Genomic DNA, 16,277 nt, shown 5'->3' on the forward strand with positions numbered 1-16,277 from the left:
GCAGTGGAGTAGATTAAAACCACAAGTCTCATCTCTTTGAAGTTGTAGTAGAGTAGACTGAAGATAGAAAATCTCATTTCCCTAAGGTTTGCAGTGGAATAGATTAAAGCTACAAATTATAAATCTTATCTCCCTCAATTGCAGTGGAGAAAATTGAAGCCATAAATCTTATCTCATTGAAGTTGCAGTGGAGTAGATTGAAGATAGAAAATCTTATTCCCCTGAAGTTGAAGTGGGACAGGTTGAAGCTATCATGGCCGATTTTATCTCCCTGAAGTTGTAGGGGAGTAGGTTGAAGCCACTAATCTTATCTCCCTGAAGTAGCAGTGGAACAGATTAAAGATAGCAAATCTCATATCTATGAAGTTTCAGTAGAGCAGATTAAAACTATAAATCTTATATCCCTGAAGTTGTAGTGGAGCAGGTTGAAGTTACAAGTCTTATCTCCCTGAAGTTGCGGTAGAGCATATTGAAGTTACAAATCTTATCTCCCTGAAGTTGCAGTGGAGTAGATTGAAGTTACAAATCTTATCTCCTTAAAGTTACAGTGGAGCAGATTGAAGCAATAATTCCTATACCCCTAAAGTTGCAATGGGTTAGAAAGAGACTAATTGAAGAAGATGAGCACCAAGAATTCAAGATTCGATGAGGCCAGGAAAAATTGATACTTCTTAAAAGACTTTGCTCCATTCTCGTTACAGGACAACGAGTAAAGAGGGGCAGCTATAGTAGGCCCAATTTGCCCGAGCCCTAAATAGACTAAACAAATAAAAAAACAAATAATTAACAGTCCAAGTTTAATGTTACAAGCCCAATTTACAAATACAAGCCCAAACTAAAACAAACCCTAAGCCCAAATATAAGCCCACGGCCTAAACTAAGTTTCAGTAAAAACTGAAACCCTAACCAGCCCCTGCGTTACTCCTCCTTGTTCGCACCGCCCACGCCTTGTCTCGAGGCTTGACACACCCCTTCTGCCACCATTTCACCAAAATAGCCAAGGGTCTCCTCTTCGTTGACTCCACCGTCTACAAGAAAGGAGAAAGAAAAGGAACACAGAAGCAAAAACAGAGACCAAGCAAGCAACAGTGGCTAAACAGTAGCGAAAATGAAAGTAAACAATAGGAAATAGTGAAATAAACAGTGCAATATCGGCTATAAAAGCCATTACCCGATTGCAAAAAAGGGACAAAGAAGAAGAAATAAAAAAACGAGAACGAAAATTTCAAATGGTGGTCTACTTTTTTATCTATTATTTTATTTTTATTTTTTTAAAGGTATAAAAATATAAAATAAAAATAAAAAACCTTACCCATTAGTTCATCTCCTATCACCGTCAAAGACCAGTGCCGACATCTGGATACCTTGATATCCATTAAGGTTCTGATGAGGATTCAAAAAGGCGAAGAAGGTTGAGTTTTTTTTCTCGCGTATTATTTTCCTTTTGATTTCTGAAACAAAAGTTGAGTTTAAAAGCTTTTTTGAAAAAAAAAAGGATTGAAAGGGCTTGTTTTTGTATGGCTCCAGCCACCACCCATGGCGGGCCCACAATGGATGGGCGACAGTGCCCATAGCCGGAGCAAGGGCAAGTTCAGAGAAAAAAATAAAGTTTTTTTTGTTTTTGTTGAAACTGGGGTTAAAATGAATTTTTTTGTTTTATTTTTTAATTTATAGCCTATGTAGAACGGCACCGTTTTGGGCTGATTTTTCAGACGTTAAAACGACATTGTTTTGACGAGATCCACGCTTCGACCCGACCCACTCCAGAGGATCCGCTTGTTTTGGAGTAAGGGTCTATTTTCCCTTCTACTTTTTCGGCCTGCTTCAATTTAATACCTTTCTGTTTTTTTTATTAATTTTATCACTAAATTTTACTCTGTTTTTATTTTGATCCTCCGATTGTTTAACTCCTTGGAATGATGTGTTTAGGGGGTCTGGGAATAATTTCCCATTTGATCCCTACTCCTTTCTGCGCGTTCGTGTTTGGTCCCTTATTCTATTTTTTTATTTTACAATTTATCCCTTTAATCTCATTTTAGTTTCGATTCAGTCCTTATTTATTTATTTGCTTATTATAATGTAGACCTGAGATTTCATTCTAATTTCGATTTAATCCTTTATTTATTTAGTTTCAGTCCTTTTTCATTGTTTTTTATTTTATTATTTATTTATTATTGTCTAACTTTCATTTTAAAATTTATATTGTTCATATATGTACATATTGTTATATTGTCATCTCATCTCATCTCATTTTACTTTATTTTATTTTATTTTTATTTTGTTTCCTTTATGTGTTATTTTATTATTCTTTTTATTCTTTTTGTTTCTTTAAATTCATGCCTTTTTAATCATGTATTTCTCATTTATTTTGTTTTACATTACTTTATCTATTTAATTAGATTATGATATTATCATTAAAGTATACTCTTATTTATTTATATTTTATTATTTCAATATTCCGTTTATATGGTCATTTTACATTAATTCATCATCACTATATCATGTATTATGTTTAGATATAATTAGTTGTTTTTATACTATACTTTAAATAAGATAAATACACATCGTTTAAATATTACACCTATTATTATTCAAAACAAATTTTCAAAAATAGGTAATGTTTGGTATTTGTGAGATTCAAGAAATTGTACCCTAACTGACAGGGTTTCGATTTTCTCGTTGATCTTGAATAACTGAATATCCTTTCAAAATTAAAATACATAAGATTTCAAATAAAAAACAGAGGCAAGCTGATTCTCAAAGGTTCAAGGTGACGTGTCCTAACTTACAAGATGTGGCATTTTGTTATCTCGAGACGAAAGGGTCTTTAACATTTATTTTGATTTATTCAAGTAATTTTTAAGCAAAATATACATTAATACAAAGAGGGATCGTATTTTAAATTCTTAAAATTTTAAATTTTCGACACTAAGACATCAAGTAATCAACTAGGTACCAATTTTGGGCGTCACGAGGGTGCTAATCCTTCCTCGTGCGTAACCGACTCCCGAACCTATTTTTGGATTTTGTATACCAAAAAACATTGTTTTAGTAAATCAAACCATTTATTAAAACAATCAAATTACGAGGTGATCCGATCACACCTCATAAAAAAAGATTGGTGGCGACTCCCATTTTCATTTTCAAAATATAAGTCAATTTAAAAAAAAAAGTTTCGACAATGGAAATTATAATTAGTATAAATAATGCAGGCAAGTTCGACTACATTACTTTAGTAGTTAGAACTCAATGAGATTAATATTTATGTATGTTATGAGTATTAAAACCAACGGTTATTACTGTTATTGTTATAGTTGGTTAAAAAAGTTACCTAGTTGTTAGACTAAGTAATTATTTCTGTTATTTTTGGTATGAGTACATGGCTGCTTTAAATAGCCATAGTGTTTCATTCTGTAAAGTGTGGCTGGAACGAAAAGGAGGTCTTCTTCTTCATTTCTTTGTTTGTTATGCTAACATGGTATCAAGAGCTAGTGTTTTCTTGGTATAACGAGTGCTGAGTCTTGTGGTTTAATGGCTATGGAGGAAGTTCCAGTAGTTGATACTCCTTGTCATTCCTCGAACAATGGGGAGGCAGTTCGTTCCCAAGATAATATTGGTATGGTTTTGGCAGTAGGTTCAATATTTTTCAAAGCATGACACGATAAAACTTGGTGAAAATAATTTTCTTTTATGGAAACATCAAATTCTATTGATTCTTAAAGGATATGATCTCGAGGGATATGTTTTAGGCACAATTAATGTTCCTTTACAATTTGTACCTAGCAACGAGGGTCAGTTAGTTGAAAATCCAACTTTTCTTGTTTACAAGAAGCAGGACAAGTTTCTAGCTTCTTGGTTATTACCCACAGTCACAGATGATGTATTGGTGTATCTCACAAATGCCAGAACTAGTTTTGATGTTTGGGCAACTATTGAAAAGAGGTTTGGTGTATAGTCCAGTGTCAAAATTTCAAGTATGTGTCATGCCTTATATTCTTTAAAGAAAGAAAATCTTACTATCAAAGAGTATGTTCAAGGTCAAAAGTATGAGTGATAGTTTGATTGCAACTGGTAGTATGGTGACTAATCAAGAACAATTGAGCATTATTTTGGTAGGACTTTTGATGGAATATGAATCTATTCGTGTGTTTGCTTCAGCAACTTCAGTGTCACTTGATTTGCTGACTGAGATGTTTCTTAATTGTGAAGCAAGACAATTGGCTTTACTTATTAAAGTCCTTATGCAGGCTAATTTGGCATCTCACTAGAAACAAGATGGTTGAATTCAAACGAAACAAACTGAGGATTTTAGAAGTTATGCTTATGAGTTCAAGCACGGATACAGAGGGCATGGAAGAGGCTGGTCTCGTGGTAGAACTTCTGGTATTGGTCATGGTTGGTTTTGTTCTCAGCTACAATATCAGCTGTTTAGCAAAGTTGGTTATGTGGTTTAAAACTACTATTACATATTTGATGAGAATTTTTTTGGTGTTGATCAAGGCTCTTCGATTTCAGTCAATTATCATCACTTTAATGGACAAGTATGTGTTACTCAAGCAGCTCACTGTTTTACGATGTCCCATTGCTGTGGAATGACTATTTCATTTTCACGAACCCAATCTCAGTCCATTCCAAGCACTCTTCGAGGCTCTTTTTCTACCAATGAAGATCAGACCTGGTATCCTGATTCAGGAGCAACTAATCACATTACTCCTAACATAGCTACTCTCACGAATACATCAACCTATACAGGTACAAGTAAGGTGTCTATGGGCAATGGTGAATTAGTTTCTATAGCTAACATAGGATCTTCTACTCTATTGTCTGGTCCTAGGATTTTGCAACTTAGTAATGTGCTTCATGTACCAACTGTTTGTAAGAATTTGCTATTAGTAAGGCAGTTTGCAAAAGTTAATGGGGTTTATTTTGAGTTTCATACTTTTTTTGTTTTGTGAAGGATATTTAGATAGGGAAAATACTGCTAGTGGGCCACATGCATGATGGACTCTACAGATGTGATGTTTCTCGTGTAGCTTCCAACTCAGTCGCTGTTAGGATACGAGGGTCGGCATCAAAGCTTGTGTGCAATGCTCAGCTGGGAACTTCTATTAAATTGTGGCAAAAACAGCTTGGTTATCCTTGCAATAACACTATTGGTCATGTTCTGCGTGATTGTAATGTTGTTTTCAGTAATAATGAATTGCCTCATGTGTGTTCAGCTTGTCAACTAGGCAAAGCTCACAAGTTACCTTTTGATTACTCCAAAACAATGTATTCTTGACCTTTTGAATTGGTTGTGTTGGATGTTTGCGGACCAACACACACGAGATCAGATGGTTTTCTCTATTATGTCTCTTTTGTTAACATGTACAGTCAATATACCTAATTGCATTTCCTTAAGAATAAATCTGAAGTTTTAAGTTGTTTTTTTCATTTCTAGAAGTTTTTTCATGTTCAGTTTGGATGTTCGATAAAAATTCTTCAAAGTAACTAGGAAGGGGAGTATCGTTCTTTCTCGAAGGAGATCTCTCACTTAGCTGTTCAACACAGGGTCACATGTCCTCATACTTTTGAGTAGAATGAAGTAGCTGAAAGGAAGCATAGGCATGTTGTTGACATGAGACTCACTCTCTTGGCTCAGGCGTCTATCCCTTTGGAATTTTGGTCACATGCTTTTTTCTCATGCTGTTCATTTGGTGAATAGATTACCTACTGCTGTTTACGATGATGTACTCCTTATGAGAAGCTTTATAGAGCCAAGTCTGTTTATTCACAGCTTAAAGTGTTTAGGTGTGTTTGTTTCCCGTATTTGAGGCCTTTCAATCAAAATAAACTTCAGCTTCGATCCAAGCAGTGTGTTTTTCTTGGGTTTGGTGCAAATAAAAAAGGCTACAAGTTTCTTGATGAAGAAGGTCGAGTATTTGTTTTTTGACATGTTGTGTTTGGTGAATATAAGTTTCCCTTTAGGTGGGGTTTTTCAACATAGTCTCGATTGGGCTCCATAATGCACTTGCATCAACAAGCCCATATACCTATGGTTGTGGCTATTGCACCTAAGCGTTATGAACGTGACTCCAATCCCTCATAATTTTCAGCTAGGGTCTTTCCTTTGGCAAGTCCACCATGGGTTTCTTCTGTAGCAAGCCATTCTTTAGCAAGGAATGTTGTGTCTGCATCTCCTACTGAGGGTCAAATTGCACAACCATCAAAAGTGGCCTATATTAGTAATTGTAACAACCCATTTTTTAGTGGTGACGGAATAGTAGTTTTAAGACCATAAATTTCTATCATGTTGACTCGTAAATATTATTTATAGAATATTTATGGAGTCATTAGAGTTATATTAAAATTTGGTTAGGAAATTTTATCGTTTAGATAGCTAATTATAGGAAAATGACTAAATTGTAAAAGGTGCAAAACTTAGTAATTATTGCATTTAAATGATTTAATAGCTTAACTAATAAATGTAGAAGGACCAAAAAGGCAATTAAACCTTATTGTTGGTAGTGGACGGTTAAATGTTGAATTATAATATAAATGTATGTTATAATATTATTATTAGTTAATTATATGATAAAATTAAAACAAATAAAACAAAAAGAAAGAAAAAGGTCATTCATCATCATCTTTCTTCCATTTCTATAACCGAACACTATAGCTAGGGAGAAGAAGTTTCAGTTGTGTGATTTTCCTTGCATGTAAGTGAAATTTATACACGTTTGTAATTTTTTTTTATGTTTTTGAGATCATTGCAACTAGGTCTAGCAATCCTGTACCTTTGTTTTTGAATTTATTAAAAATTTTAGAAGTTTCTATTGATGAATCTTGAATGTTTTTTTTATGATAACTAAGTGTTTGAAGCTTTGATTGTGGTATTTGGTTGTTTTGTAAAGTGATTTTTGTTAGATTTTGAATTAAGGATTAAATTATTAAAATGTCAAAATTTCAAGGTTTAAATGGTGAATAAGAGGTGTTTTGTGGAATGTTTAGAAGCCTTGAATATTCGACTGTAAATTTTAACTTGTTAAAATGGTTAATTTGATGATTTTCAGTTTAAAGGACTAAATTGAAAAAGTTGTAAAAGTTAAGGGCAATTGTGTAATTTTAAAAAATAAAAGGGTTCATAATGTAAATTAAATTGGAATATGAAATGTAAGCTAATAATTGAGAATTTTACATTTTAAATCAAGACCCTATTGATTTACGTGAAAAAAGAAAAAATTACAGAATAGTCCCTCAACTTCTACAACTATTACAACTTAGTCTAGGTAAGTTCGTTCGGTTTATAATTCAATATTTGTATGAATTGTGTGATGGTATGATATTAAATAGTTGACATTAATTCTTTAATTGATGATATAAATTGTTGGAAAAATGTTATTGAATTTCAGAACTTGGGCCGGATGAATGCGGGATAGAGTACAATTGAATGATGATGTTTTACAGGGGTTGGAGTGGAGATGGATGTGGTGTGTTATATTTATATTTTCCCGAGTATACCGATGTTCAGCATTTGTTGCAAACCCTCACGTTATACTCCTTGATTTGGCATGTTATCGGGTGGATTAGCTCTTATGAGCATTTGGCGTGTTATCGGGTGGATTAACTCTTATGAGTATTTGGTGTGTTATCGGGTATATTAGCTCTTATAAGCATTTGTTGTGTTATCGGGTGGATTAGCTTTTATGAGCATTTGGCGTGTTATCAGGTGGATTAGCTCTTACGAGCGATTGGCGTGTTTCGGTTGGAATATCTGCGTACTCTATCCGTAAGTCGTTCATTAGGTCGTAAATCATTGTATTACAAGTTATTTATTGATTTTGAAAGGAATGACATGTATTTGAGCTTTGAATTGAATTATGCACTTCATTGGGTTGAGATTTTGGATGACAAAAAACACTTATAGTTAAGTTATTATTGGTTGAATTGTTGTATTTACTTCGGTAAGATTTATTGCTTCTATATATCGAAGTTACTAAGCTTCAATGAGCTTACTTGTCTTAATTTCTGTTCTTATACATACTTTTAAAGGTTGGACGGTCGAATTAGCACTCAAGTCACACTATCTATCCCTTTTCGATAGTTTTTGAAACGTTATTTTGGATTGTATGGCATGTAATAGGATTATTTGTCATTACTGTTGTTTTGATATGTAAATCTATAAAGATTGATCTTAAGTGCAAGTAGACAACTCATTATGATATATGTGAATGAAGGAAGATGTTTTTGGTACAACTTTATAGTATATGTCATATTGAAATGTTGTGATTTGAGGTGCCTATGATGGGCATATTGGTTGAGTGTTAAGTTGTATGAATTGACATGCTTTGGTTGATGATTTATATTGTTGTATGATTGCGTATACTTGTGGTACCAATGAGGGTACATTGGTTAGACACTTAGGATGGTTGAAATAACATGGTTTGAGCTTGTTTAATATAATTTAGAATAGGTTTAATGGATAGTAAATGGTTTGCTTAATGCCCACGAAAGCTTGAAATGGTAAACTTGACATTTAAGGTTCAATCAGGTGCACACGGCTTGGGACACACTCGTGTCACTTAGCCGTGTGTCACACATGATCAGAGACATGGTCGTGTATATCAAGTTAGTGAGTTATATGACCTAGCATAAGGCCTGTGACACGACCATGTGTCACAAGTCAGGGAGTTACATGGTCTGGCACACAGCCTGTGACACAACCATGTAGCCCAACTCAGTAAGTTACATGGGCAAGGACACGACAGTGTGTCCCTATTTCAAAAGTTACATGACTTGAGGCATTCCACACGGCTATGTGTCCCTATTTTAAAAGACTTGGGGCATTCCACATAGCCTTGTGTCCCCTATTTTTTGAAATTTTCATATTTTTCCTAAATTTTTTTTAATTTGTTTCAAATTAGTCTCAAATTTCTTATAAGTTATTTTAGGGCCTCGAAGACTCGAATTAGGGGCCAAATGCTTATGTTTGATATACTTTGAATGAGATTAAATTAATGAATGTTATGATGATAAATGTTTTTGATTGATCAGTAATACTCTGTAACCTTAATCTGGGGACGGAGACGGGTTAGGGGTGTTATAGTGATACTGGTGCTACTCCACTGGAACCACATGGAGATTTTGAAAGGCCTGTTTCACCATTACATACCTTTTTTAATTTGCATCCTAAGCAAACTCGATCAAAGAGTGGAATATTCAAGCCTAAAGTGTTCTCATCAGCTTTAACTGAGAATGAACTAGTGTCCATTGAAGAAGCTTTCAAAAGTTCTACTTGGAAAGAGGTTGCACAGAAGGAATATGATGCCTTGATCCCTAATCAAACCTTGGAACTAATGCCTTTACCTGAAGGACATAGGGCAGTAGGTTGTAAGTGGATTTTTAAACTAAAGAGGAATGTTGATGGCTTGGTGGCTAGGTACAAAGGCAGATTGGTGGTCAAGGGTTATCTACAAGAGGTAGGCATTGATTTCTAGGAGACTTTTAGCTCGGTGGTTAAACTAACAACAATCAGGGTGGTTCTTGCACTTGTTGTCTCGATGGGGTGGTCTATGTAACACCCTATTTTTGAGTCAAATCGGAACAGTGGTTTTAGGACCACAAATATGAGGTCAAAATGTTATTTTAATATTATTTTTTGTGTTTATAGCATGTTATTTGATATGTGTGAAAATTTCATGAATTAATTTTATCGTTTAATTAGTCAATTTGAGAAAAATGACTAAATCGCGTAAAATGCAAAAGTTGCATTCTACTTGCTAAAGGTGCCAAATAGCCTTGGCTTTTAAATATGATGGACTTAAATGGTAATTAGACCATTTTAATTGTTAATGGACATTAATGGACCTCCATTATATGATTATATATGTATATAACAAAGGTTATATTAGTAAATTGATTAATTAAGTTATAATTATAATAAAACAAAACCAAAAATTTCTTTACATTCATCTTAACAATTGAAATTGAGAAAAGAAAAGAAGGGTTTGAAGCTTTTAGGTTTCGACACTCTTTTAGCTTGATTAAGGTACGGTTTTAGCTCGATTTTTTATGATTTCTATGTTTCTGTAATCGTTACAGCTCAATCTAGTAGCCTGTACCTTAGATTTTGAAACTGTTAAAGATTTTGAGAGTTACTATTGTTGAATCTATGAGTTATTTAATGTTTAATGTTGAAATATGAAAGCTTGATGATAGTTTTACATGTTTTGTAAAGTGATTTTTGACAAAAGTGTCAAATAGGGATTAAATTGTGAAATATGTAAATTGAAGGGTTGAAATGTGAAATAAATGAAAGTTTTGGGCTGCTAGGGACCTACATGTTATTCGGCCAAGCTTGGGTTTAATGAAATTATGTGAATTTTATGTAATTGTGAAATAAAGACTAAATTGTTAGAAATGTGAAAATTTAGGGGCTAGAGTGCAAATATGCCTAAATGTATGTTTTGGACTAAATTGAAAGAATATATGATTGAATAAGCCAATTTTGAATTCATGTAGATCAAGAAAGAAAGAATTCAGAGTTAGATCGGGGGAAAAATAAGGTTATCTAGTAATCAACCCGATACGACAATTCCAAATACGAGGTAAGTTTGTATAATTGAACTTAAATGTGTAGTTTATCTATTTGATGGATGAAATTGAGTTAGTAATTATTCTATTGGATAAATTTTGAGATATTAAATGAAATGTATGAATTGAGTAAAGCAAGTTGCCGAATAAGACCATAGCCAGGCTATGGCAATAGAATAATAAGACTATAACTGGGTTATGGCATGTGAATGAAAGATCACGGCAAGGCCTTGGCAATATATGTGAAAGACCATAGTTGGACTATGGCATCGGAAAATTGATGAATTTGTATCTTAAGCATTGATAAACCAGAGCGGTTTGATAAGAGTATTGATGAGAAATAGAAATGTATTAGTACAGGTATGTATGGAAAAACTATTCCAGTATCAAGTTAGATGAAGTTGAGAACTCATGAATCATATTAAGGATAAATTCTATGATAGCTCATGATTTGATGCTTTGAATGTTTATGATATTATCCATTCTGAATTGCTAATGGATGTTGTGATTATTTCATGTTCACATACGGACTTACTAAGCTTTATAGCTTACTCTATTTAATTTTCAATGTTTTATAGTTCTACGAAGCTAGCTCGGATCCTGGAATCGTCAGATACTTCATTGTACTATCGATCATCTATTTTGGTACTTTTGAAGTTATGTATATATGGTATATGGCATGTATAGGCTTGAGTCATTTTGGTATGTTTGATGGATATGTATTTTGGCCATTTGAGTTGGCATAAAATGATGAACTTGTTGATGCTTATGAATGTGCAAATAGTTCTACTTTTAATGTTTGGTATAGACATATATTGAATGAATGGGATTGAAGTGGTTATGAATGTTTGGACTAGTTTTGCTAAATGAATTATACATGTGAATTATGTTTAGGAAAGCAAATTAAATTGTTTGGTATTTGAATAGGTAAATGATATAGAATTGAGTATTGAATTTAGTTGAAATGAATATGGTATGATTATGTATTGATTGATGAGTTTCGGCTGCATAATTGTGTCTTAAAACGATACCATATGAGCTTGTCTAAGTATGTGCAAAAAGGGTGGCAAATTGGCTTTACAAATGGCCTATTTTTGTCTACACGAGCAGAGACATGGGTGTGTGTCTCAATCGTGTGTGACACATGGTTATGCTACATGGCTGTGTGTCCCCTGGTCTTGAAATTAAATTGAAATCAGTATGCTTCACACGGTCTCACACACGGGCATGTGTGGCCATTTTGAAGGGCACACAGGCTGGACACACGGGCGTGTGGTTGGCCGTGTGACCCAAGTCAGTATACTCTCTAGTTTTCACACAGCTTGGCATACGGGCGTGTCCTCGGTTGTGTGATGCAATTCAGTATATATGCCCTGTTTCCACACGGCCTATGACACGGGTGTGTCTACTAGCCGTGTGAGGCACACGGCCTGTTCACACGGGTGTGTGACCTCTATTTATATGAATAATTTTTAAGTTTTCCAAAAATTATTGTATGTTATTGGTTTAGTCCCGAACTATTTATAAAGCATGAGTAAGGCCTATATAAGGGACAATGTGATTGTTTTGAATGATATATGAGAATGAATGCTTGAGGTTAATAATTGTAAGCCAAATGTTGTATATTGATCAGTAATGCCTCGTAACTCTACTCCTGCAATGGATACGGGTTAGGGGTGTTACAGTCTCTCAGGCAAGTGGGCATAAATAATGTGTTTCTAAATGGTGATCTGCATGAAGAAATTTACATTGAGCAACTACTAGGTTTTGAACAACAAGGGAGTTAATGGAAAACAGTTGGTGTGTAAGTTGAGAAAGGCTTTATATGGCGTCAAGAAAACGCCTCGAGCCTAGTTCCACAAGCTAAAGGAGTATATTGTAGCTACTAAATTTGTGGTGTCAAAGGCTGATAATTCTCTTTTCATTCATCGAAAAGGGTCTCAACTACTTTATGTTCTGGTATATGTGGATGACATTATTGTTACTGGTAATGACTCCCATGCGATAGATCGGTTTGTTAAGGTGCTCGATATTCAGTTTCCTTTGAAGAACTTAGTGAAGCTAAGTTTTTTTTGGGGGGGCATTGAAGTTACTTATACTCCAAATGTTCTTTTCCTCATCCAGAAGAAGTATATTCTTGATCTACTTCGAAGGGCATCCGTGGAAAAATCGAAAGGATCTCCTGCGCCAATGGTGACTACATGCAATTCGTTAGCTCAAGTAAGAAGTCCTATTGAAGATGAATCTCTGTACAGGAGTATAGTAGGTGCTCTACAATAAGTTGTGATCACGAGGCTAAACATTACCTTCTATGTGAATAAAGTGTGTCAATTCATGCACAAACCATTGGATCTCTATTTTAAAGCTATCAAGAGGATCTTGCGCTATTTGTAAGATACCTTGGATCACGGGTTGTGTTTCACTCGAGCTTCGAAGTTTTTGCTTGAAGGATATTCAGATGCAAATTGGGGTTCAAATGTTGATGATCAAAGATCCACTTCAGGGTATTATGTATTTCTTGGACGGAATCCTATTTCCTGGATTTCAAGAAAACAACAAGTAGTCTCGAGGTCCACAGCTGAGGTTGAGTGCAAAAGCCTTGCACTTGTCACAAAAAAAAAAGATTTGGCTCTATTCTTTGTTGTCTGAATTACATGTACCAGTTAAGAGCAAAGCTTTGGTATGGTGTGATAGTTCAGCAGCAGTTGCAGTTGTAGAGATTCTTGTTTTGCATTCCAAATTTAGGCATGTAGAGTTGGATTTGTTTTTTTCTTAGGAAGAAAGTTATAGGTGGTTCGCTCCAGGTTGCTCATGTTCCTAGTCAAGATCATATTGCAAATATCTTTACTAAACCATTATCCCCAGGATTGTTCACAAAGTTCAAAAGTCAGCTTAAGGTCCTTACCAACAGTCATGAAGTTACAGAGAGAAAAGAAAGTCACCAAGCACGAGGAATGTTATGAGTATTAAAACCAACGGTTATTACTGTTATTGTTATAGTTGGTTAAAGAAGTTACCTAGTTGTTAGACTAAGTAGTTATTTCTTTTATTTCTGGTATGAATACATGGCTGCGTTAAATAGCCATAGTGTTTCATTCTATAAAGTGTGGCTAGAATGAAAAGCAAGTCTTCTTCTTCTTCATTTCTTTGTTTGCTATTCTAACAATGCATATGCAGACTAATTATTGAGACCTTGGCTGCTTATATATTTGTGGATGGATGGTACTTTATTTGTTAGGATTTCGAATTTGAAACAAATAAAACAGGTTTAACAAAATCTATATTTGGACTTTCGGGCAAAAGTACATAAAAATTTATATACTATCTTGACTCCTCTATTTGAAAATAAATAAATTAATACATTTTTATTTTTTATTTTTTTAAAATTATACTAAAAATTTTATCATACATGTATGTATATAGAAATTATATATTTAGAATACAAAAATATGTTTAAAAATAAGATATAATAAATAATAAAACATCTGGTTTGAAACTAACTACTCATAACATATGCAATATGTACGATATTAAAATTAAATTTAAACACCTAAATACATTAGATTAAAAATATTAAATGCACTATAATTATTTATCATAGTGTTGTTATCAATCTTGAGTTGATGTTAAAAACTTGTGACATCAATTCAATCAATAACATTATCAATACTAGAAATCCTATCACACGCATATGTGTATGAAAACCACATATTTAGAACACATATGTGTGTTTAAAACTAATAGTATACATTACAACTAACAGGGATAATAAATTGTGTATATTAAAATGAAGTTTTGGTTATGCGATAAATTTAAAGTTTTATCAATTCAATTGGTGTGGGTTCAAATCCTATAACATGCATATTTTTATTGATTTTTGTTAACACAAAATGACTAAAGTACCCTAAAATAATAAAACTTATTTTAATTACATAAGGACATTTTCGTAAGATCTCTAACCAAATTAGTGCCTGTTGATTTGTGATACTAACTCAGTCAGGACTTAAATAATAGTATAGATATACAATTGATGAAGGTAATAAAGTGTGCATAATAAAATTAAAATGTATTAAACATTTTAAGATAAAATTTTGGTTGAGTGGTAAAGCTAAAATTTTACTGACCTAAATGTCATGAAATCAAATCCCATGAATTATTTATTATTTCGGGTAAACTACACAAATATTCATCCAACTATAAAAAAAATTATTTTAGGCACCAAAAATAAAAAAAGTTTGCAATTTAAGTGCCCATATTACATAGTTTAATTATTTTGGTCATTTCCATTAAAATCACAAACGACAAGCTAACATGAATTTTTGTTTTAAATTTTGATTTTCCACGTAATTAAAGTAAAAACTATGTCATTGTTACTCATTAAAAAATTATCATTTTAGTCCCCCCCAAACTTTTAATTTAATTTAACTGAGGTAAATAACTTTAAAAATTTATGTAATAAATTATCATTTTAGTCCAAAACCACAAGAACCGGTCTTATGGCTCATTCATTGTTGGGGTCAAGTTTGATTCCTGCCTTTTGTGTTTGCTTGACTACTAACTCCATCAATTCCTTCACTTTGTCGCAAACATCCATCGAATTTAATGGGAGAACGTCAAAACTAAAGGTAACGGTCCTAATAAGCACTCAAAATTGAGTGGTCACCATTTCCAACTTTATTAAAATCCATAGCCTTGCTCATTCTTGCAAGCAATCCTCCAATAAGAAGAAAATTTTCTGGAAAGTAAGATGAAGCTTGGAGAATCAATGCACAACTGGCTATGGAAGAACTAAAAACCAAAATCACGAGCAAATCTTCACCCCACACACACCAACAACCATCAAACCACAAACTGAAAAGAGAAAATTGAAAATAAAAAAGCCTCTACAATAGAGGAAGAATGAAAAAAAAATCAAGAAAAAGACAAAAAGCAAGAAGAAAAGAAAAAATCTGAATGATGAAGGTAGAGAAAGGGTCAAGAAGAGCAACATATCTCAAGCTTGTGATGATCCAACAGTGGACGCCCATGGATCGAGATTTCTAGCTTTAAAACTTTTTTTGGAGTTTTGTAGGTTTTGGTTGCTTTTTGGGAAAATTTAAACTGAAGGATGGATAGAGGGTGTGAAGACTTGTCGTTTGGTGGTGGTTGTGTTCATTGGAGCACCAATGGAGGAGCTCTCCAATCGACGATAACTAAGGCCAGAAGAAGATAGGGAAGAAAAAAGAAAAGAAGAAAGTGGAAAGAAAGAAAGAAAAAAGAATAAAAGAAATAAAAAATTAAAAGAAAAATGCCATGTTAGATTTACATTTGAGATTTTAACTGGATTTTAATAGGAGTGAAAATGATTGAACTATGTAACGTGGGTGCCTAAACTGCAAACTTTTTATTTTGAGTGCCTAAAATGAATTTTTTTATAGTTAGGTGACTATCAATGTAGTTTACCCTATTGATTTTTTAAATGAAAAAGACTAAAATACCATTGAATAATATAACTTATTTTAAATACGGAAGGACATTTGTGTAACTTCCCTAATCGAGTTAGTGCCTATTTTAGAGATGGAAAAACCCAAACCGTCCGATGGATTTCAAACCGATCCGCTCCAAATGGAGTAGATTTTTTATTTTTTGAAAAGTGGATACGGGGTAGGGTAGGATGGATTTTTTCTCTTGGACAGTGTGTATGGAGCAATTATGGTAATTGCTTG

This window comes from Gossypium hirsutum, chromosome A03, assembly GCF_007990345.1.
Source record: "Gossypium hirsutum isolate 1008001.06 chromosome A03, Gossypium_hirsutum_v2.1, whole genome shotgun sequence".
Classification (NCBI taxonomy): Eukaryota; Viridiplantae; Streptophyta; class Magnoliopsida; order Malvales; family Malvaceae; genus Gossypium; species Gossypium hirsutum.